Source organism: Arachis hypogaea, chromosome 15 (assembly GCF_003086295.3).
Source record: "Arachis hypogaea cultivar Tifrunner chromosome 15, arahy.Tifrunner.gnm2.J5K5, whole genome shotgun sequence".
Lineage (NCBI taxonomy): Eukaryota > Viridiplantae > Streptophyta > Magnoliopsida > Fabales > Fabaceae > Arachis > Arachis hypogaea.
In genome coordinates this window covers 28,616,558-28,641,659 of record NC_092050.1, presented here as the reverse complement: position 1 = coordinate 28,641,659, position 25,102 = coordinate 28,616,558, and the positions used below count along the sequence as shown (strand labels likewise).

General features: G+C 37.7%; 1 non-coding gene across 1 annotated transcript; it reads left to right on the top strand.

Moving 5' to 3' along the window:
* The first annotated feature begins 16,197 nt into the window (after positions 1-16,197).
* Positions 16,198-16,304, top strand: LOC112753290 (small nucleolar RNA R71). Its single transcript, XR_003177683.1, has one exon. It is a non-coding gene; the product is annotated as a small nucleolar RNA R71 (small nucleolar RNA).
* Positions 16,305-25,102: the final 8,798 nt, after the last annotated feature.

The following is a 25,102-nucleotide window of genomic DNA, read 5'->3' as shown; positions in this document are numbered from 1 at the left end:
TTATTCTACTACTTTAGTGTGATTATTTTCCCAATTTGGTTTATGAACTCCATGTTAGATTTGATTTCTTTATTTAATGCAATTTGAGGTATTTCAGATTTATTGTTGCTTTCTTCAATTTATGTGATTGATGCTTTCAATATTTAGATTTCTCTCCTTTTGGCTTTGGTTGAGTAATTGGTGACACTTGAGTTATCAAACTCCTTTGTTGATTGATAATTGGAATTTGCTGGTTGATTTGGATCCCTCTAAAGCTAGTCTTTCCTTAGGAGTTGACTAGGACTTGAGGAATCAAATTGATTAGTCCACTTGACTTTCTTTTATTTAGTAAGGGTTAACTAAGTGGGAGAAATGAACAATTCTCATCACAATTGATAAGGGTAACTAGGATAGAATTTCCAGTTCTCATACCTTGCTAAGAGCTTTATTTGTTATTACTTTAATTCTTGCAATTTATTAGTTATTAACTATACTAGGCACGCGTGCGTATCGTCCATGCGTGCGCGTAATGAAGACACAAACATAGACAAAACATAAATCATGTAAATCGAAAAAACAGAAAAATAAGAACAAGAAAATTAAAGAACGGGTCCACCTTAGTGATGGCGGCTAGTTCTTCCTCTTGAAGATCTTATGGAGTGCTTTAGCTCCTCAATATCTCTTCCTTGCCTTTGTTGCTCTTCCCTCATGGCTCTTGTTGAGGTCCATGAGTGGGCTCTCTTGTTTGCTCCATCCTCTTTCTAGTGATGGGCTTTTGAGATGAATCTCTCCATCTCCCATGACTCGGAGTTGGAAGCAACTGCCTTCCCGTTCCTCTTCCTAGAGGTTTCTCCGGCCTTAGGTGTCATTAATGGTTATGGAAAAACAAAAAGCAAAGCTTTTTCCACACCAAACTTAGAAGGTTTGCTCGTCCTCGAGCAAAAGAAGATAGAAGGGAGTAGAAGAAGAATGATGCAATTAATTTTGAAAACTTATTACTTTATGCTTAGATTAGGTAATTTTATTTTATGTTCAAGCCTTTTATTTTTTGTTATTTTCGAAAAAAATTCAAAAAAAATATATTTGTTCTTCAGAATTTTTAAGAATGAATTCTAGAGTTTCAGATGATATGTGAAGCCTGATTGGCTGCTAAGCCATGTCTAATTTTTTTGACTGAGGCTTTCACTTATCATTGCAGGAGCTTTTTGATTCCCATCAATTTGGCTGTTGTATGTAATGCTCTGCTGAAGCTTGGCTGGGCATTTGGCCATGTCTAATCTTTTGGACCGAAGCTTTCACATAAAGCTTGGCTGGCTATTTAGCCATGTCTAAATTTTTGGACCGAAGCTTTAGACTAACATTGCACGATTCCTAGAATTCTTATTAAAAATTTTGAATTTCTTTATTCTCTTTTTCCAAAATAAATTTCAAAAAAATACAAAAAAATTAATAAAACCATAAAAACAAAAAAAAATTATTTTTTTTGTTTCTTGTTTGAGTCTAGTGTCAAATTTTAAGTTTGGTGTCAATTGCATGTTTTAATTTTTCTTTAATTTTCGAAAAATATATGCATTGTGTTCTTCATTGATCTTCAAGTTGTTCTTGATGATTTTCATTGTTTGATCTTTATATTTTCTTGTTTTGTATCTTTTCTTATTTTTCATATGCATTTTCAAATTGTTAGTGTCTAAACATTAAAAATTTCTAATTTTGGTGTCTTGCATGTGTTTCTTTTTTTAAAAATTTTCAAAAATATGTTCTTGATGTTCATCATGATCTTCAAAGTGTTCTTGGTGTTCATCTTGACATTCAAAGTGTTCTTGCATGCATTATTTGTTTTGATCTTAGTTTCTTATGTTTTGTGTCATTGAGTTGTTTCTCTCTCTCCTCATAAAAAATTCAAAAATAAAAAATAATATCTTTTCCTTATTTTACTCATAAATTTCGAAATTTTGTGTTGATTTAGTCAAAAGTTTTAAATTTTAGTTGTTTCTTGTTAGTCAAGTCAATTTTTCAAATTAAAAATTCTATCTTTTCAAATCTTTTTCAAAATCAAATCGTTTTCAATTTTATTTCATGTTTTTTGAAAATTTTAAAAATTGATTTTCAAAATATTTTTCTTATTTTTTCATATTTTCAAAATTAATGCTAACAATTAATGTTTTGATTCAAAAAATTTTAAGTTGTTACTTGCCTATTAAGAAAGGATCAATCTTTAAATTCTAGAATCATATCTTTTAGTTTCTTATTAGTCAAGTAATCAACTTTAATTTCAAAAATCAAATCTTTTTAATTTCTTTTTCAAATCTTTTTCAAAATAGATTTCAATCATATCTTTTTCAAAACCTAATTTCAAAATATTTTTCTAACTTCTATCTTTTCAAAATTGATTTTCAAATCTTTTTCAATTAACTACTTGACTTTTTGTTTGATTTTAAAAGTTTACTATTTCTTATCTTTTTCAAAACCACCTAACTACTTTTCTCTCTCATTATTTTCGAAAATCACTAACTCCTTTTTCAAAATTCTTTTTAATTAACTAATTATTTTAAATTCTAATTTTATTTTATTTCTTTTAATAATTTCGAAAAGGGTCTTCTGCCTTCACTCTTTTTCAGTTTCTCTTAAGTTGAGCATGAGGACATGATAATGTTTAAGTGTGGGGAGGTTGATAAACCACTATTTTATGATTTATCTTGCACTCAATTGAGTGGTTTTTATCAAGTCTTTGTTCACTTATTCATATAATTTGCATGGTTTTACAATTCCTTCTTTATTTTGTGATATATGTGAAAACATGTTCCCTAGACCTTAAAACTGCGAATTTTAATTATCCTTTATTACCATTCAATTCCGTGATTTGTGTGTTAAGTATTTCAAGGCTTTATAGGGCAGGAATGGCTTAGAGGACTGAAAGAAAACATGCAAAAGTGGAAGAACATGAGAAAATAAAATTTTGAGAAACTGACAGTGACGCGCACACATGGACGACGCGCACGCGTGCCTAGTGCAGAACACGAGCAACGCGTACGCGTGACTGACGCGTACGCGTGACAAAGAATTTTGCCAAATGACGCGTACGCATGACAAACGCTACGTGCAGAAAGTTGCAGAAAGCGCTGAGGGCGATTTCTGGGCTCCTTTTCGACCAAATTCCAAGCCTGAAAACACAGAATAGAGGCTGCAGAATGGGAGAATCACAAAAGGGAGTCGGGCATTCATTCATAATTCATAATTTTAGGTTTTAGATGTAGTTTCTAGAGAGGGGGGGGCTCTCTCCTCTCTCTAGGATTTAGGATTCCTAGTTTTATGCTGTTGAGTTGGATATTACAAAGAGTTGCTACCTCCGTTGAAGTCATTATTCTAGTTTGTTTTCTTTGTCCCTTACTCTTGCATATCCTTAATTTTTGTTCAGAGTTACAATTGGATTGTTTTTAGAATTTATTAATGCAAGAAATACCTTTTCATTTAATTTTATTATTTATTTAATTGCTTTCAATTTTATTTCCATTATCATGTCTCTTTTCTACTCCCTTCTCCCAACAACGAAGATGGTATCCATGTTGATGGAGTAGACTCCCAACTTGACATGGGAGTTGATTAAAAGGAGACCCTTGAGTTGGAATGCTCAAGTGATTAGTTAAATTGGAAGTTGTTGGCTAATTCTCTATTTACTAACGCTAATCCTTCCTAAGGGAGAGGATTAGGATTTGCGAATAAGAATTAGCTCAATCACTTGACTTTCCTTTATTTAGTAAGGGTTAACTAAGTGAAAATGACAACCTTTTGATATTACACTTGAGAAAATCCAACAAGGATAGAACTTCCAATTAATCATTCTCCCAGTCAAGGCTTTTTATTTTAATTACATAAAACCTCTTGTTAATTTTTATTGCTTTAATTTATAATTATTTATTTTCCGATTCCTCATTCTAAAATTTCTCAGAAAACCCATAACCAATAGTAACACACCTCCCTACAATTCCTTGAGAGACGACCCGATGTTTCAATACTTCGGTTATTATTTTTCTTGGGTTTGCTTAAGTGACAAACAAGTTTTTGTACGAAAGGATTCTTTGTTGGTTTAGAAACTATACTTACAACGAGAATATATTTGTGAATTTCTTTACTAGCAGAAAATCCGTTCGTCAATGAACAATGAAACTTAGATTACACCAACACAATGCATTTACAACCAAAATTTCACATCAACAAACGAGGAAATGCATTGGTGATTTCAATTTTCTACCATCAAAAGTCATAATAGAAGTTGCACCATTCATACAATATGCCTAACAAGAGATAAATTGAACACATATGATGGCCAAGTCATATGAATCAAACAAAATGTTCATTAATGCATTTTATCGAACATGTGGTATGCAATGTGCAAGTTCATCATAATTAAGCTTAAATTTGATTATAACCAACCCAACAATCAAGCAACAACACTTTGCAATACAAAGAAACAATAAAAAAGCAACTAATGAAATCTAAGCAACATAAAAGGAATGAAAAGCAATTGCAAAAAAAATGAACATAAATAGAAAGGAAAAGCAAGAACCTAAGATATAAAGGTTGAATAGGACAAGAATGAGGGAGGAACAATGACACTCCTTATAGCCACTGCGAAATCACAGCGTTTGGGGTCGCCGGAAAAAGAAGCACCGGAAGAGAGAACTCACCGGTGGTGGATAGAGAAAAGAGAAGGGAAAGAAAGAAAGAAAGGAGAAGATGAGTAAGAGAAAGAGAGAGAGAAGGGTCGCCGGCGGTGGCTGACGGTGGTGGTGGCCAGCGGAGCTAGGCACAGAAGAGAGAGGGAGCAGCTATGGACAATAGAAGAGAAGAGAGGAGCTGCCTCTCAACAGGGCAGGTTGCCCTGCTAACGCCCAGAACACGATGTGTGCGGGCGCATAGGAGCCTGTGCGGATGCACAGAGATGAAAACTTAGAAAGGGTGCGAACGCATACAGCGTGCGATCGCTGCGGCCAGAAAGGTTGCGTAAAGACGTGTGGACGCACAAAGACGTGCGACTGCACGAACAGGTTTTTTTTTAACTTGAGGACAAAATCATGTGTGCGTGCGCACACAGGTCCGTGCGCACGCACAAGGGACAAAAATGGGGGAGGTTGAGCACGCGCACAAGATGTTCCCTCGCTCCCACCAGAGGGGTCTGCAATAGGTGTGCGGGAGCATACGTCTGTGCGGCCGCACAAATGAGGTATGAGAGGGGGGTGTGCGTACGCACGCAGCTGTGCGCACGCACAAATCAGAGAAAGCAAGGCAGCGCGCACGCACAAGCTGTGCTGGCGCTGCGACCAGAGGGCATATGAAGTCGTGTGCGGACGCACAGGTGTGTGCGGCCGCACAGGTGGTAAAAAACACAGTTTTGTGCGCACACACAGGTTGGTGCGTATGCACATATGCCCTGTTTCAGAAAATTCTTTTCTTATCAAAACCAAGGTTCCAACCCTTAGCATATCAACATACCAACCCCCAAATCAATCAAACAAGCACAATTTCATGGTCCACAAGCAATTTAACTTATTCAACTCAAAATTATCAAACCAAACCTAAACTACTCACTATATCACAAGAAAACAAATAATTCAAAAGTCTATAAACAAGAGATAAGATTAGAACAAGGTTACCATGGTAGGGTGTCTCCCACCGAGCACTTTGGTTTAGAGTCCTAAGTTGGACTTGCATGACTTCATTTGTCACTTGGAAACTTCACCAAGGAGGAAAATCTCCAACTCATTGGCATTTAAAGGCTATTATCTTTTTCGTTTTCACCCTTTTTCAAACTAACTCTTTTAATTCCTTTCAAGGTATGATACTTGTTGTTTCTTAATAAACAAGCACTCCGAATTTCTTTGTATAAATTCTTGGATTGTGATTTCTGATTAATTTCTCTGAATCCTACTTTTCGTTCATTCCAAGAATTTATCTCTTTATGACTCACTTCAGGCTTTGGCTTTCACTCCTCGGTTGCCTATCTCCTATTTGCTTTGCTTACATATTGCCTATCTTCATGTACACTTCTGAAAGGAATTCTGTGAATAATGGGACAAGTCAGAAGAAAGGAGTTCTTGAGATTGATACTCTGAATGCCATATTGGCTCAGAATAAAATATTGACTCAGCAAGTCAATATGATTTCTCAGAGTCTATCTGGAATGCAAGCAGCAACAGGCAGTACCAAAGAAGCTTCATCTGAAGAAGAAGCTTATGATCCTGAGAACCCAGCAATGGAAGAGGTGAATTACATGGGAGAACCCTATGGAAGCACCTATAATCCTTCATGGAGAAATCATCCAAACCTCTCATGGAAGGATCAACAGAGGCCTCAACAAGGCTTTAACAACAATAATGGTGGAAGAAATAGGTTTAGCAATGGCAAACCTTTTCCATCATCTTCTCAACAACAAACAGAGAATTCTAAGCAGAACCGCTCTGAATTAGCAACTGTAGTCTCTGATTTAATTAAAACCACTCAAAGTTTCATGACTGAAACAAGGTCCTCCATTAGAAATTTGGAGGCACAAGTGGGTCAGCTGAGTAAGAAAGTTACTAAACTCCCTCCTAGTACTCTTCCAAGCAATACAGAAGATAATCCAAAAGGAGAGTGCAAGGCCATCAACATAACCCACACGGCCGAACCTGGAGAGCAGGAAGAGGCAGTGATCCCCACTGAGGAAGACCTCAATGGACGTCCACTGGCCTCCAAGGAGTTCCCTAATGAGGAACCATGGGAATCTGAGGCTCACACTGAAACCATAGAGATTCCATTGAATTTACTTTTGCCATTCATGAGCTCTGATGAGTATTCTTCCTCTGAAGAGGATGAAGATGTTACTGAAGAACAAGTTGCTAAGTACCTTGGAGCAATCATGAAGCTAAATGCCAAGCTATTTGGTAATGAGACTTGGGAGGATGAACCCCCCCTTGCTCACCAAAGAACTGGATGACCTGACTAGGCAGAAATTACCTCTGAAGAGACAGGATCCTAGAAAGTTCTCAATACCTTGAACCATAGGCACCATGACCCTTGAGAAGGCTCTGTGTGACCTAGGGTCAAGCATAAACCTCATGCCTCTCTCTATAATAGAGAAGCTAGGAATCCTTGAGGTATAAGCTGCAAGAATCTCACTAGAGATGGTAGAAAATTCAAGAAAACAGGCTTATGGACTTGTAGAGGATGTCTTGGTAAAGGTTGAAGGCCACTACATCCCTGCTGATTTCATAATCCTAGACACTGGGAAGTGTATGGATGAATCCATCATCCTTGGCAGACCCTTCCTAGCCACAGCAAGAGCTGTGATAGATGTTGACAGAGGAGAATTGGTCCTTAAAGTGAATGAGGACTCCCTTGTGTTTAAAGCTCAAGGATCTCCCTCTGTAACCATGGAGAGGAAGCATGAAAAGCTTCTCTCAATGCAGAGCCAAACAAAATCCCCACATTCAAACTCTAAGTTTGGTGTTGGGAGGCCACAACCAAACTCTAAGTTTGGTGTTGAGAGGCCATCATCATGCTCTGAGAATCTGTGAGGTTCCATGAGAGCCCACTGTCAAGCTATTGACATTAAAGAAGCGCTTGTTGGGAGGCAACCCAATTTTACTTATCTATGTTAAATTTCTATTTTCCATTGTTATTTTATGTTTTCTGTAGGTTAATGATCATGTGAAGTCACAAAAACAATTAAAAAAGCAAAAACAAACTAAAAAAATAGAATGAAAAACAGCACACCCTAGAGGAGAAGCCTACTGGCGTTTAAACGCCAATAAGGGCAGCAGAATGGGCGTTAAACGCCCAGTCTGGCACCATTCTGGGCGTTAAACGCCAGAAATGGGCACTAGACTGGCGTTTAACGCTAGAAAATGGCAAGAAGCTGGTGTTAAACGCCAGAAACATTTTGCAAGCCTAATTGGTGCAGGGATGAGAAATCCTTTACACCTCAGGATCTGTGGACCCCACAGGATCCCCACCAACCTCAACTTACTCTCTCTCTTCTTCACACCTTTTCATAATACTCTTCCCCAAATACCCTTCACCAATCACCTCAATACCTCTTCCCCAAAAACCACTCACCTATCAAATTCTACCCTCTTCTCCATAAACTCTTCACCAATCCACATCCATCCATCATAAAACCCCACCTACCTCACCATTCAAATTCAAACCACTTTTCCTCCCAAACCCACCCATACATGACCGAACCCAAGCCCCCTCTCCACTCCTATATAAACCCATCTTCACTCCTTCATTTTCACACATCTTAAACACTACTTCACCCCCTTGGCCGAAACACAACCCCCCTCCATCTCCTCTATTTCTTCTTCCTCTACTCTCTTCTTTCTTCTTTTTTCTCGAGAACGAGCAAACCTTCTAAGTTTGGTGTGTAAAAGCGTTGCTTTTTGTTTTCCATAACCATTTATGGCACCTAAGGCCGGAGAAACCTCTAGAAAGAGGAAAGGGAAGGCAAAAGCTTCCACCTCCGAGTCATGGGAGATGGAGAGATTCATCTCAAGGGTGCATCAAGACCACTTCTATGAAGTTGTGGCCAAGAGGAAGGTGATCCCCGAGGTCCCTTTCAAGCTCAAAAAGGGTGAATACCCGGAGATCCGACATGAGATTCGAAGAAGAGGTTGGGAAGTTCTCACCAACCCCATTTAACAAGTTGGAATCTTAATGGTTCAAGAGTTCTATGCCAATGCATGGATCACCAAGAACCATGATCAAAGTGTGAACCCAGAACTAAAGAATTGGCTTACAATGGTTTGGGGGAAATACTTAGATTTCAGTCCAAAAAATGTAAGGTTGGCATTCAACTTGCCAATGATGCAAGGAGATGCACACCCCTACACTAGAAGGGTCAACTTTGATCAAAGATTGGACCAAGTCCTCATAGACATTTGTAAAGAGGGCGCTCAATGGAAAAGAGATTCAAGAGGAATGCCGGTTCAACTAAGAAGGCATGACCTCAAGCCCGTGGCTAGGGGATGGTTGGAGTTCATCCAACGCTCAATCATTTCCACTAGCAATTGGTCTGAAGTTACTATAGACCGGGCTATCATGATCCATAGCATCATGATTGGAGAGGAAGTAGAAGTTCATGAGGTTATATCCCTAGAACTCTACAAGGTGGCGAACAAGTCTTTTACTTTGGCAAGGTTAGCCTTCCCTCATCTCATTTGTCATCTCTGCAATTCAGCTGGAATTGACATAGACGAAGACATCCTCATTAATGAGGACAAGCCCATTACTAAGAAAAGGATGGAGCAAACAAGAGATCTCACTCATGGACAAGAACATGAGGAAATTCCTCATCATGAAATCCCTGAGATGCCTCAAGGGATGCATTTTCCTCCACAAAACTATTAGAAGCAAATTAACACCTCCCTAAGAGAATTAAGTTCCAATATGGGACAACTAAGGGTGGAGCACCAAGAACATTCCATCCTCTATCATGAAATTAGAGAAGATCAAAGAGTCATGAGAGAGGAGCAACAAAGGCAAGGAAGATTCATTGAGGAGCTCAAGCACTCCATAAGATCTTCAAGAGGAAGAACTAGTCGCCATCACTAAGGTGGACCCGTTCTTTAATTTCCTTGTTCCTTATTTTTCTGTTTTTCGAATTTTTATGCTTTATGTTTATCTATGTTTGTGTCTTTATTACATGATCATTAGTGTCTTAGAGTCTATGTCTTAAAGTTATGAATGTCCCATGAATCCATCACCTTTCTTAAAAGAAAAATGTTTTAATCAAAAAAAGAAAAAGAAGTACATGAATTTTGAATTTTAAAATAGTTTAATTATTTTGATGTGGTGGCAATACTTTTTGTTTTCTGAATGAATGCTTGAACAGTGCATATTTTTTATATTGTTGTTCATGAATGTTAAAATTGTTGGCTCTTGAAAGAATGATGGAAAAGGGAAAATGTTATTGATGATCTGAAAAATCATAAAAATGATTCTTGAAGCAAGAAAAAGCAGTGAAAAAAAAGAGCAAGCAGAAAAAGCCAATAGCCCTTTAAACCAAAAGGCAAGGGTAAAATAAAAAGGATCCAAGGCTTTGAGCATCAGTGGATAGGAAGGCCCACAGGAATAAAATCCTGGCCTAAGCGGCTAAACCAAGTTGTCCCTAACCATGTGCTTGTGGCGTGAATGTGTCAAGTGAAAACTTGAGACTGAGCGGTTAAAGTCGTGGTCCAAAGCAAAAAGAGTGTGCTTAAGAGCTCTGGACACCTCTAATTGGAGACTCTAGCAAAGTTGAGTCACAATCTAAAAAGGTTCACCCAGTTATGTGTCTGTGGCATTTATGTATCCAGTGGTAATACTGAAAAACAAAATGCTTAGGGTCACGGCCAAGACTCATAAAGTAGCTGTGTTCAAGAATCAACATACTGAACTAGGAGAATCAAAAACACTATCTAAATTCTGAGTTCCCATAGATTCCAATCATTCTGAACTTCAAAGGATAAAGTGAGATACCAAAACTGTTCGGAAGCAAAAAGACTAATAGCCCCGCTCATCTAATTAAGACTAATCTTCATAGATGTTTTTGGAATTCATTGTATATTCTCTTCTTTTTATCCTACTTTGTTTTTGGTTGCTTGGAGACAAGCAACAATTTAAGTTTGGTGTTGTGATGAGCGGATAATTTATACGCTTTTTGGCATTGTTTTTAGTATATTTTAGTTAGTTTTTATTATGTTTTTATTAGTTTTTAAATAAAAATCACATTTCTGGACTTTACTATGAGTTTGTGTATTTTTCTGTGATTTCAGGTATTTTCTGGCTGAAATTAAGGGACCTGAGCAAAAATCTGATTCAGAGGCTGAAAAAGGACTGCAGATGCTGTTGGATTCTGACCTCTCTGCACTTGAAGTGGAGTTTCTGGAGCTACAGAAGCCCAATTGGTGCACTCTCAATTGCGTTGGAAAGTAGACGTCCTGGGCTTTCCAGCAATATATAAAAGTTTATACTTTGCCCAAGATTTGATGGTTCAAACTGGCGTTCCAAGTCAGCATAAAAATTCTGGCGTCAAAACGCCAGAACTGGCATAAAAGCTGGAGTTAAACGCCCAAAGTTGCACAAAAGCTGGCGTTTAACTCCAAGAAAAGTCTCTACACATGAAAGCTTCAATGCTCAGCCCAAGCACACACCAAGTGGGCCCGGAAGAAGATTTCTGCATTAATTACTTATTTCTGTAACCCTAGGCTACTAGTTTTCTCTAAATAAGACCTTTTGCTATTGTATTTTCATACTTTCATAGACCTTTTCACATTTGGGGGCTGGCCTCACGGCCATGCCTAGACCTTTTGTTCTTATGTATTTTCAACGGTAGAGTTTCTACACACCATAGATTAGGGTGTGGGGCTCTACTGTTCCTCATGAATTAATGCAAAGTACTATTATTTTTCCATTCAACTCAAGCCTATTTCTTTTCTAAGATATCCATTCGTTCTTCAACATGATGAATGTGATGATCCGTGACACTCATCACCATTCTCACCTATGAACGCGTGCCTGACAACCACTTCCATTCTACATGCAATCAAGCTTGAATGTGTATCTCTTGGGTTTCTAATCTAAGATTAGAACTTTCGTGGTATAGGCTAGAATTATTGGCGGCCATTCCTGAGATCCAGAAAGTCTAAACCTTGTCTGTGGTATTCCGAGTAGGATCTGGGAAGGGATGACTGTGACAAGCTTCAAACTCGCGAGTGTTGGGCGTAGTGACAGACACAAAAGGATCAATGGATCCTATTCCAGCATGATCGAGAATCGACAGAAGATTAGCCGTGCGGTGATAGCGCATTTGGACCATTTTCACTGAAAGGACAGGAAGTAGCCATTGACAATGGTGATGTCCAACATAAAGCTTGCCATGGAAAGGAGTATGAATGATTGGAAGAAGGCAATAGGAAAGCAGAGGTTCAGAAGGAACAAAGCATCTTCAAACGCTTATCTGAAATTCCTACCAATGAATTACATAAGTATCTCTATCTTTATTTTATGTTTTATTCATCTTTTAATTATCAATTCTCCATAACCATTTGAATCCACCTGACTGAGATTTACAAGATGACCATAGCTTGCTTCAAGCCGACAATCTCCATAGGATCGACCCTTACTCACGTAAGGTTTATTACTTGGACGACCCAGTGCACTTGCTGGTTAGTTGTGCGAAGATGTGACACAGAACTAAGATTATGAACATGCGTATAAAGTTTTGACGCCGTTACCAAGGAATGAACGATCACGATTTCGTGCACTAAATATACAAAAGTGAAATTATGGGTAGCTAGGCATGATTTTAGAGTTACATAGAGAGTATGTATATGTTATGTGAGAACTTAAGTTAGTCAAAGATTCATATTATAGCTCACTTGGCCATATATATATCCTCACCCTTACCTTAGCTCCATTACAACCTTGAAAAGCCCTCATGATATTTGCATTTGTACACTTGATAATTGTTGATTGGTTAGATGAAGAACAAAATTCTAGAAAGCATGACTAGAGGAGATTTGAGTTGTTTAAACCCAAACACTTGAGTAATTAGAGTGCATATACAAATCCAGTGAGGGTTCAATAGCTCATTTCCATATATCCATATTTGATCGTTGCTTGTCTTGCAAGTTTGTGAACTCTTTTGATTAACTCAACTCAATTGTGAATGTGTTTTGATATGATTAATTTAGCCCTTGATTGTGCATATATGATTTCTTGGAAATTTAACTCACTTTGACCACAGGTATGCTTATATATATATATAGATAGATAGTAATTAGAATAGCATGATGCATGTAGGTAGCTCACATCTAAATAGGTTGCATTGCATAAGTTCCACCACTCTTCTTTCACTATTTTGGTTCTCTTGAGCTTAGCATGAGGACATGCTAATGTTTAAATGTGGGGAGATTGATAAACCACTATTTTATGGTTTATCTTGTGCTAAATTGAGTGGTTTTTATCAATTCTTTGCACACTTATTCATATAATTTGCATGGTTTTACAAATCCTTCCTAATTCTGTGATATAGTTGAAAATATGTTTCCTAGGCCTTTAAACTGTCAATTTTAATTACCCTTTATTACCATTCGATGTCGTGATCTATGTGTTAAGTGCTTTCAGGCTTTATAGGGCAGGAATGGCTTAGAGAATGGAAAGGAAACATGCAAAAGTGGAAGGAACGCAAGAAAATAAAGTTTTGAGAAGCTAGCAGCGACGCATACGCGTGGGCGACGCGTACGCGTGACTAGCACAGAAGACAAGTGACGCGTACGCGTGACTGACGTGTACGCGTGACAAGGATTTTTCTCAAGCGACGCGTACGCGTGACATGCGCCACGTGCAGAAATTGCAGAAAGCGTTGGGGGCGATTTCTGGGCTCCTTTTTGGCCCAGTTCCAAGCCCGAGAACACAGAATAGAGGCTGCAAAGTGGGGGAATGATTCATTCATTCACACAACATTCATTCACATCATTTTAGGTTTTAGATGTAGTTTTCTAGTCTCTAGGTTTTAGGTTTCCTAGTTTTAGCTCTTCTTAATTTCAGCATTCTATCTTAGTTTAATTTAGTTTCTCTTCTACTTTTATTTGTCTTAGCATTCTAGTTATTTATTTACCTTATTGATTTCCTTGTGTTGCTACTTTAGTTTATGAATTCTCATGTTAGATTTGTTTTTCTATTTAATGCAATTTGAGGTATTTCATATTTATGATTGCTTTCTTCAATTTATGTGATTGATGCTTTCAATTAGTTGTTTGGATTTTATTATCTCTTATTACTTTTCTATGCTTTTATGTTGTGCCTTCCAAGTGTTTGATAAAATGCTTGGTTGGATTTTAGTGTAGATTTTTCTCCTTTTGGCTTTGGTTGAGTAATTGGAGACTCTTGAGTTATCAAACTCCATTGTTGACTGATAATTGAAAGTTGCTGGTTGATTTGGATCCCTCTAAAGCTAGTCTTTCCTTAGGAGTTGACTAGGACTTGAGGAATCAAATTGATTTATCCACTTGACTTTCCTTCATAGTTAGAGGTAACTAAGTGGGAGCAATGGACAATTCTCATCACAATTGATAAGGATAACTAGGATAGAACTTCTAATTTTCACACCTTGCCAAGATTTTTCTTAGTTATTAATTTAATTTCTCGCCATTTTATTTTCTTGTTCCTTATTTCAAAAACCCAAAAAGAAAGTTTTCCACAACCAATAATAAACTACATTTTCCTGCAATTCCTTGAGAGACGACCCGAGTTTAAATACTTCAGTTTAATTTTATTGGGTTTGTTTTAGTGACAACTAATAATTTTTGTATGAAAGGATTATTGTTGGTTTAGAAACTATACTTGCAACGGAAACTTATTGTGAATTATTTACTAGCAAAAAATTCGTTCATCAGCAACACCCTCTTTTTCTTTATCCTTTCCATCCTCAATCACTTGATCTTCAATGATGTCGTACCCAAAAATAGAATAAGCTTCAACAATGGGCTTGTTGGACTCCTCCAAAGTGAACTTGACCAACTTGCCATCCGACTCAAAAGAATAGACTCACGAATGTGCATCTAGCTTGAAACAGGCCGTCTTTAAGAATGGCCTTCCAAGGAGTATGGATAATGGCTTGTTAGAGTCAATGGGAGGGGTCTCCAAAATGTAAAATTCAACTGAAAAGAGCAACCCTTGAATATTAACTAGCACATTCTCTGCAATCCCCACAACTGACACAATACTTTTATCGGCTAGCACAAACCTCGCCCCGGACATCTTTAGGGGTGACAAATTCAATCTTTCATAAATGAGGAGTGGCATAATGCTTACGCACGCCCCCAGGTCACACATACAGTCCATGAATTTCATCCCACCAATCAAGCAAGTGACCAAACATGGGCCAAGATCATTGCATTTTTCAAGAAGTAAAGAAGAGATAGAATCATCTACCGGCTTTGTATTGAGGTTGCCAAGCTTGTCTTTGTGAGTGTAAACATCTTTAAGGAACTTGGCATATTTGGGTACTTGTTGAATGGCTTGAAAGACGGGGACGGTGACTTCGACCTTCTTAAAAACTTCCACCATATTAGGGTCAATCTCTTCTTGTTTCTTGGCCTTCTTGGCTAAATTTGGGAATGGAATGGGCAACGGCTCTTCAAGCAAGGTCTTTCTCTTCGGCTCCTTGACCTTGGGTGGTTCTTCCTCGCTTTTGTCAACACCTACATCTTCATCCCTCATCACCTCCACTTCATCTCCTACCTCTTCATTGTTTGTCTCTTCACTCAACTTTGTAGGCATAGCAACATTCTTATCAAGTTTAGTGCCGCTCCTAAGAGTAATGGTATTAATGCTACCCTTAGGGTTGGGTTGAGGTTGGGAGGGTAAACTACTTGAGGTTGAAGCTTGTTGAGTGTTTTGTGCAGTTTGAGGAGGGAGAGTTAAACGGGAAAGGGCGTCAGCTATCGTAGCCATATATGCCTCTTATTTCTTATGGAACTCTCGTTGCTCTTGCATGAAGGTGTGAATTGTGTCATTCATGTGAGGTTGATTGGAGGGAAGGGCTTGGTTAACTTGAGGAGGGCTAGGCCTACTATGGGGGTGTTGGTATTTCGCTTGGGGTTAAAATTGTGGGGGTTATTGGTATTGTGGTTGACATTGGGGATATTGATGGTAGTAGACTTGAGCATTTTGGTTGGGATGAGCTTGAGGAGCTTGGTTCCACCTTTGGTTTGAATTATCCTTCCACCCTTGGTTTTGATTGCCTCCATGTTGGTAGGATCCTTGATTATAATTTGGTCTTTGCGGATAAGGGTTGGCTACTGCCAATGTAGTGTCCTCTTGGAGTTGAGGGCACTCATCGGTGTAATGAGTGTTACAAGCACAAACACCACATATCCTTGATGTCCCTTCTATCCTTGGAGGTTGAGGTGGAGAATTTATCAAAGCTTGAAGGATTTGTTGCCCTTGGGTGATTTGTCGCAACAAGATTGTCATTTCACCGAGGGTCTTGGTTAGAATAGCATCTCCGGAGGGAGAAACTTCACTCACAGCTTTCGATTGTAGACTCCTTGCCCTTGAGTTCTGGGTTGAGTCCGCCAAGTCTGATATAACTTCCCATGCTTCTACAGCGGTCTTGTTTTTGTGGTCAATGATCCTCCACTCGCGGCATCCAGGAGGAGCTTTTGACAGAAATAACTGATAAGAACCAACTCATCAATCCTATGGTGAGGGCAAGCCTCCAGCAACTTCTTAAATCTCTCCCAGTATTCATACAAAGTCTCCCCATCTCGTTACACAATGCAAGAGATCTCTCTTCGCAACTTGTCTATTTTCTGAGGAGGGTAGAACTTTTCCAAAAATTCTTTACGCAACAAGTCCCAATTGGATCTAACTTCACCCGGTTGAGTATAAAACCACTCCTTCACTTTTCCCTCCAAAGAGAAAGGGAAAGCGAAGACCAACACTGCAGCTTCATCCACCCCATGTCTTCTCGCAGTTGCACATGCCACTTGGAAAGCAAGTTTATCGTGTCGGATTTTCCCCAGGCAGTCCATTATATTTGGAAAGCAAGTTTATCGTGTCGGATTTGAGCTCAAAATTTGGGTCTAAAGCCGGATACAGAATTTGAAGCGGTTTCAAGTCAAGATCAGGAGCTCCGGCTTCCTTCAAGGTCATTCTTTGAGGTGGGTCCGCCATGACGATGTCACCTGAGTCACTCAAAGAGTGTTCAGTACTCCCCACAGATGAATATAGAGTCTCCTCGTTGATTGGAGAATGATAGTCATGGATGAGTGGTGATAGTGAACGGGAGGGTTCCCCAAGGGGTCCCGATTCACTATCCACAAAAGCTAGTCGGCGCCGAGTTTGCCTTATATGAGTTAAAGTTCTTTCAATTTTTGGATCAAAAGTGGTCAAGCTCGGGTTTGGAAGCGACTGTGTCATTCAACTGAGGAGGCAATGAAAACCATGCAATTATGAAAAGCAAAACAAAAATATGCAAGTAAACAAGAACCACTTAACAATCAACAACTATTATAACTAACTAGAGAGAAAAGTAGTATCTACAATTAGCGCTAAGTAGCAAACCAAAAGTCAAATATTTACACTATTCACATATTTACAACAACCAAAATTGTAGCACTAATTTCACTTAAAGTGAACTCCCCGGCAACGGCGCCAAAATTTGACAACGGCCAAATCGCATATAGGTTAAGAACTCGATCATCCAAAAATGGAATTAGCGTTGTAAGTATAGTCCTAACCCAACAAGTTGGCCATCGATCAAATTAGAAACTCACAAGATGTGTCACAATTCAAAACTAATTCAAAACCGAGAGTATTTGACTCCCGAGTCGTCTCCCAAGGAGTACTTTTAGAACAATGAGTGTGTAAATTCGGTTGTAGTGATCAAGGAAATGTCAACAAAGAAATGAAAATATAAAGCAATAAAAGAACATGCAAAATTGTAATGATTGAACTAATGAAGAAATTAAAGAACCGACTATGTAATATAAACAAGTAAAGTATAAAAGAGATCAACATAGAAGTATATGAAAGATTAAAAGCATCGAAAAGAGTCTTGGCTTTGAGTGAGCTAAGGGTCTTTCCCTTGTTGGAACCACAACTATGACAATTATAATGGATTAATCTCACTTGATCAACCCTCACATCGGAAGGTAAGTTAAATGAGCATAAGTGTTCCCAACCCACAAATCCTAAATTGCTTGCTAATTGGCTTAGCAACAAATTAGCGTTAGTGGGAACAAGAACAATTAACAACCCAATAATTGAGACTAAATGTTGGACATTCCAACTCTAGAAACCCAATTGCTCACTTTACCCAAGCCAAGAACAAAAAATTTTGCCTAAAACCATGTTTGACATTTTATCAAACACTTGGTGGGCAAAAACCTTAAACATGGAGAAAATGAGAAAATGCTTGAAACTAAAAGTAACAATTGATCTCAATCAACAAGAATAACACAAGAAAGCATGAAACAAACATTAAACATCAAATTCATCAACAAGAAATTAAAATTACAAGAGAAAAGCAAAATTGAACTATAACTTGAATTAGAAGAAAGAGTAATGACAATGTAACTATAAAGAGTAATAACAAGAGAATACTTACAATGAAAGCTAGCAAAATCCAAGATCAAAAATGGAAATGGCACTTGAATGTAAAACCCTAATATAAACCCTAATAGAGATGATTGATGAGGAAAAAACGATTCCACACAAACTCACCGGCAAGTGTACCGGGTCGCATCAAGTAGTAATAACTCACAGGAGTGAGGTCGATCCCACAGGGATTGATGGATTGAGCAACTTTAGTTTGGTGATGAATTTAGTTAAGCGAATAGTTGATGATTTGAGTGAAATTCGATTAACAGAAGTGAAATTGCAAGTAAACTAAAGTGCAGAATGAAAATTGGCAGAAGTTGAAAGTGCTGAAGGAGTAAATTGCAGAAACTTAAAGTGCAAGAAATTAAAAGAGCTAAAACTTAAATTGCAAGAAAAGTAAAGAGCTGAAACTTAAAGTGCAAGTAATTTAAATTGCTGAATCTAAACTGCTGAGAAATTTAAATTGTAAGAATATTAAAGGGATTTGGGTGTTGGGAATCAAAAGAGAACTGGAAAATGTAAAGTGCAGTAAACTAAAGAACTCTCAGATGACAGAATTTAAATCAGGATTTCAGGATCAAAACAGGAAAGTGAAATTGCAGAAGAATTAAAACAGAAAGAAAATTTAGATCTCAATTGCTCTCTTAACAAAACAGGAAAAAGAAATTGCAGAGAAAGTAAAAATAGAAAGAAGAATTTAGATCAGATCTCAGATTTATAAAACTAGAAGTAGGAAAATTAAAAGAAAACTCCAAGGTGAAGAAATTCAGAACAATTTCTCCAATCAGAGTTCCAAAACCAAGAATAGAATACCGAAAATTGCAGAAGAGAGAAAATAAACAGAAAGCTAAAAACTCATATCCGATCTATAATTCTCCAATTCTAAAAGGAAAATTAAAAGAGAGCCCCTATGAAATCAAATTCCTATCTATTTATACACTTTCCAATTGTGGCATCCAGTACTTGGAGTGGGATTTTTAGCCTATGAAGAGGTGGATCAAAATGGCTCCTGATTGCTACTCCCAGTGGAACGTTGCGTTCTCTAAGTGAGCACAGTGTTCATTCATTCACGCGTACGCGTCACTAATAGCGTTAACTTAGTGAGCGCTATGTTGGCTTAGTGAACACTGCTCACGCGTGCGTGTGGGTAGCAAAACATCCAATTTAGGCTTTAGCGCCAGCCACGCATGAGCGTGCTTTGTCCCAGGTGCTCTATCGACACGTGCGCGTCATGCATGCGTGTGCATCGATTTCAAAACTTTGCCTCCAATTTTAAATCTTGCCCGAAAATGTTGGCTTGCTGACTGTAGCGCTCTCTTCTAAAATGAGCGCCAAACACTACCACGCGTACGCCTCATGCACGCGTACGCGTGGATCTTTAGAAATCCATCCCTAACGCGTGCGCGTCATGCACGCGTGCGCGTCGCAAGTGAGCGTGGCGTTCATTATTTGCACGCAACGCTATACTGTATGGCTTCTTCTTTTCTTCATTTTCTAACCTGAAATTAACCAAACAAGCAATCAAAGTTTCACCAAAATCACAAGAATTTGCATCAATCATAATAATCACTTAGTTCTTGCATAAATCTCATAATTTCGTATAAAATAAATGATGTTTGATTGAATCACAATAATCATGAAATTCCACTCCAAACACTTACATATTGTGCAAGAAAGTGCATAAAATGTAATGAAACAAATGAAAAAATGCTTGTGAAACTAGTATAAGATGACTTGTCATCACAACACCAAACTTAAATCTTGCTTGTCCCCAAGCAAGCACTAAAACATAAGGAATGAAAGAAAACAGAGAAACCTATATGTCCTTATTTCAGCAGGTAATTAAATTTGGTTCATGGGGTTTTATGCAGACAGAATTAAAGCTCTTCTTTTATTAGATTTCAGGCTTAAAATGTCCCTTTAAATGATAACCAAAGTTGCTACTGTGAGCCTTGTTATTCATTCATCCTTGGTGTTTTTATTTTTCTTTTGTCTTTCATGCTGAGAAGCTTATATTTTTATTCAAAGCTAAGTGTTATGTGTTGCAGCAGCTTTTTAGCTTTGTTTTTCAGTCAACACATCTTCACCACAGATACTTGGCTCACAATTCATCCTAAGACATTGATGCCCAGCACCTCTTTGGGTTACTAAATGCTTTGTAATTAGGTTACTCTTGATGGTAGATTTTCGGTTGGTAATCCCAAATTAGTTAATCCAAGTTTGAAAATACTCCTCAAAACCTACTAATCCAAGCAGATCCTAATACAATAGCACCACAGGCATGTGTCCTAAGGTCCAAGCTATTGGTGTCTAGCTTTTTTTATTTATTTCTTTCATTTTTGTTGCCAATTCTTGGCTTTTCTTCCTTCCTTTTCTTGTTCTTTTTTTTTCAAGGATAATTATTAATTGAAGGTTTTACAACAGCAACTCAGTTCACACTACAAGGGATCATCCTAACCTTTATCTTTTATTAATGAGCTTGCTTTAACAATCAAACATACATACCACCACTGAACTCTATTACTATTCCTACCACATTGGACAATTACCCTCTGTTTCAACATTTTTCTCTTATTTATGCAGAGGAAACAAGACACATATTCAAGTAAATTGAGTGAGACAGACACTCTGGCTAGATCACTCAATTAATGATGACAGTAAACTAGCGAAAATGCAGATAGTGGTAAAACTTATCAAAAAGGGGTACAATTAGACTTCCAACTGAAATACAGCAAGATATAAACAGTTGAGTAACAATACAACCTTTTGGTATCTTCTTGTTTAATCTTTCATCCTCCTTTTTAGCTTTTATGCTTTTCTTGATGATGAGGTATAGTCTTTCCAAAAAGTTGCATAATTTCCTGTACTGGTAGTGAAAGTTGCTTGCCTCCCAAGCACTTAAAAAATGGTTAATATGCATGAATGTTTGTATGCTTTTGAACTTACTTTGGTGTGTGAACACCAAACATAGTCCCTTGCTAATACCTCTTATGCAACAGATCAACCATATATGAAACATTGTGCCTTTACTGAAGGGAGCAAAACTAAAAACTAGAACACATACAATGATTGAGTAGTTTCCCTAATTGTTTGGAGCTAGTAACCATTTATGCCAAGGGTTGAAATGTGTTTTTAAATGAAATTTTTGGTAGAATACCAAACTTAGTATCCTTCATTCACCCTTAAATTATTTTGGTGTGCAACACCAAACTTAGCTCCTTGCAATATAGATAAATCTACTTAACCTTTTTATTGAAATAGTTAGGAAAAGAAAACTACCTTTGGTTGGGTTGCCTCCCAACAAGCGCTTGTTTATCGTCATTAGCTTGACGTCTTCCATTCTTTGTTCATCCCAACTCCTGGACACTCTCTTCTTTGTTCCAAGATCCTCCCAGATGGTGCTTAGCTCTTTGACTATTTGCTGTGATTATGTCCTTTGTTGCTTCATTCAAAAGTTCAAGGCTTCCATGTGGGAAAACCTTGGTTATCAGATAAGGGCCAGTCCATTTGGACTTGAGTTTGCCAGGAAAAATCTTGAGTCTGGAATTATATAAGAGCACTTATTGTCCTAGTTTGAACTCTCTTTTCAAGATTTTCTTCTCATGCCACTTCTTAGCTCTCTCTTTGTATATATTTGCATTCTCATAAGCTTCTAATCTGAATTTCTTTAGCTCATTGAGTTGCAATAGCCTTTTCTCTTCTGCTACTTGAGGGTCAAGATTAAGGAGCTTAGTGGCCCAGTAAGCTTTATGTTCTAGCTCCACAAGAAGGTGACAAGATTTGCCATAGTTTAGCTGAAATGGTGACTTCCCAATTGGAATTTTAAATGATGTTCTGTATGCCCACAGAGCATCATCCAATTTTCTTGCCCAGTCCTTCCTTGTGATCCCTACTGTCTTCTCTAGAATTTTCTTCAGCTCCCTGTTTGCTAATTCAGCCTGGCCATTAGTCTGAGGGTGATATGGTGTGGCTACTTTGTGAATTACTCCATATTTGTGAAGCAGCTTTTCCATCTGTCTGTTGCAAAAGTGGCTGCCACCATCACTAATAAGGCCTTTAGGTACCCCATATCTAGTGAAAATATGTCTCTTAAGAAATTGAAGAACAATTGGTGCATCACAGGTAGTTGTTGCTATGGCTTTCACCCATTTAAAGACATATTCCACTGCCACCAGAATGTATTTGAAGGAATAGGATGGAAGAAAAGGGCCCATGAAATCTACACCCCATAGATCAAATAGTTCTACTTCCAAGATGAAGTTTTGAGGCATTTCATTCCTCTTTGTCAACCCTCCAGCTCTTTGACATTCATTGCATTGGTGCACAAACTCTCTGGCATCCTTGAATATAGTTGGCCAATAAAATCTACTTTGAAGAACTTTAGCTGCTGTTCTTTTTGGCCCAAAATGTCCACCATAAGCTAAACCATGACAGTGCCACAATATGTCTCTCATCTCATTTTCAAGGATTCACCTTCTAATCATCCCATCTGGACACCTCTTGAACAAGAATGGCTCATCCCACAAGAATTTCTTAGCTTCATTGCACAGCTTCTTCACTTGTTGCTTGGTAAACTCTTGAGGAATCTTCCTTCCCACCTTGTAGTTTGCAACGTCAGCAAACCAAGGTGCCTGCTGAATTTGAAGAAGATATTCATCTGGAAATTTTTCATTCACTGGTTGTGGTGTATCTTGGTTAGCTTCTTGTGATAGTCTTGACAAATGGTCTGCCACTTGGTTCTCATTCCCTTTTCTATCTCTCACTTTAATGTCAAATTCTTGTAGCAGCAACACCCACCTAATAAGCCTTGGCTTTGAATCCTGTTTAGACATGAGATACTTGAAAGCAGCATGATCAATATATACTATAACTTTGGAACTAATCAAATATTGTCTAAACTTATCAAATACATATACAATTGCCAAGAGCTCTTTCTCAGTGGTGGTATAATTTTTCTGTGCCTCATTCAACACCTTACTTGCATAGTATATAACATGATGCAGCTTGTCTTTCTTTTGCCCCAATACAGCATCAATGGCAAAGTCACTTGTATCACACATGAGTTCAAAAGGCAATCCCCAATCTGGGGGTGTGATGATTGGTATTGTGGTGAGTTTTCTTTTTAAAGTTTCAAAAGCATGCTTGCAGTTGTCATCAAAGATGAAAGGATTGTCAATCACTAGTAGATTGCTCAGTGGTTTGGCTATTTTTGAAAAATCTTTGATGAATCTCCTGTAAAAACCAGCATGTTCAAGAAAACTTCTCACTGCTTTCACATTAACAGGTACAAGAAGCTTTTCAATGATTTCTATTTTTGCTCTATCAACTTCTATACCCTTGCTTGAAACCTTATGCCCAAGAACAATGCCCTCTGGTACCATAAAATGGCATTTTTCCCAATTCAAAATTAGATTTGTTTCTTGGCATCTTTTCAATACAAGGGTTAGGTGTTGCAGACAAGTGTCAAAAGAGTTACCAAAGACAGAAAAGTCATCCATAAAAACCTCTAAAAATTTTTCTACCATGTCAGAGAATATGGAGAGCATACACCTTTGGAATATTGCTGGAGCATTGCAGAGCCCAAAAGGCATCCTTCTGTAAGCAAATACTCCAAATGGACAGGTGAATGAGGTTTTTTCTTGGTCCTTGGGGTCTACCAATATTTGATTGTACCCAAAATACCCATCCAGGAAGCAGTAATAGGCATGGCCAGCTAATCTTTCCAGCATCTGATCAATAAATGGGAGAGAAAAATGATCTTTCCTTGTAGACTCATTCAGTCTTCTATAATCTATGCACATCCTCCATCCAGTCACAGTCCTTGTAGGGATTAACTCGTTCTTCTCATTGGAAATGACAGTCATCCCCCTTCTTCGGTACAACTTGGACCGGACTTACCCAAGTACTATCAGAGATTGGGTATATAATTCCAGCATTCCACAGCTTCATCACCTCTTTTTGAACCACTTCTTTCATAGCTGGGTTAAGTCTTTTTTGAGGCTGCACCACAGGCCTTGAGTCTTCCTCCAGCAAGATTTTATGCATGAAGGTGGCACGGCTTATGCCCTTGATATCATCAATTGTCCATCCCAAAGCTGTCTTGTGAGCTTTCAATGTTTTAATAATCCTTGTTTCTTCTTCCATGTTTAAGGAGGAGTTGATAATCACTGGCAAGGTCTCTTCTTCTCCAAGAAATACATACTTGAGATGAGGAGGGAGGGGCTTTAATTCTTGTTTTGACATTTCCTCTGTTTTGCCTTCAATGGAGATTTCAAAGGCTGGTTTCTCTGTGACATCTTGATCAGTTCTCATGTATTCTTCTTGTTTCTCCTGGATATTGATTTCAGACACTTCTTCCACCAAGTCTTCTACCAATTCTACCCTTATATGCTTTTCCTTCTCAGGGGGATGTTGCATGGCTTTAAAGACATTGATGATCATTTTTTCATCATGCACTCTGAGGGTCATTTTACCTTTCTCCACATTAATAATAGCCCTTGCTGTGGCTAAAAAGGGTCTCCCCAAGATAATTGAGTTGTGTCCTTCTTCTTCCATATCCAAGATGACAAAGTTGGCACTACAAAAAAATGAAACATTTGTAACAAAAACTTTGTAACAAATTTAAAATTGTTACAAAAAATTATTTTTTGTAACAAAAATTAATAATTGTTACATAATAATAATATTTTGTAACAACAATATAATTTGTTACAAAACGTTTTGTTATTTGTAACGATTTAATTTTTTGTTACAAATTATATTAATTTTTTGTAACGAACTGGTGTTTTGTTGCAAAATTTTATAATATTTTGTTACAAAAGATGAAGTTGTTGCAAAAGTTTAAAATATTCTGTAACAAAATATCTATTTGTTTCAAAAATTCTAATTATTTTGTAACAAAAAATTAATTTGTCACAAAATTCAATATTGTTTGTAACAAATTATTTGTTTGTCACAAAATATAAAAATTTTTATAACTAAAAAAATTAATTTAAAA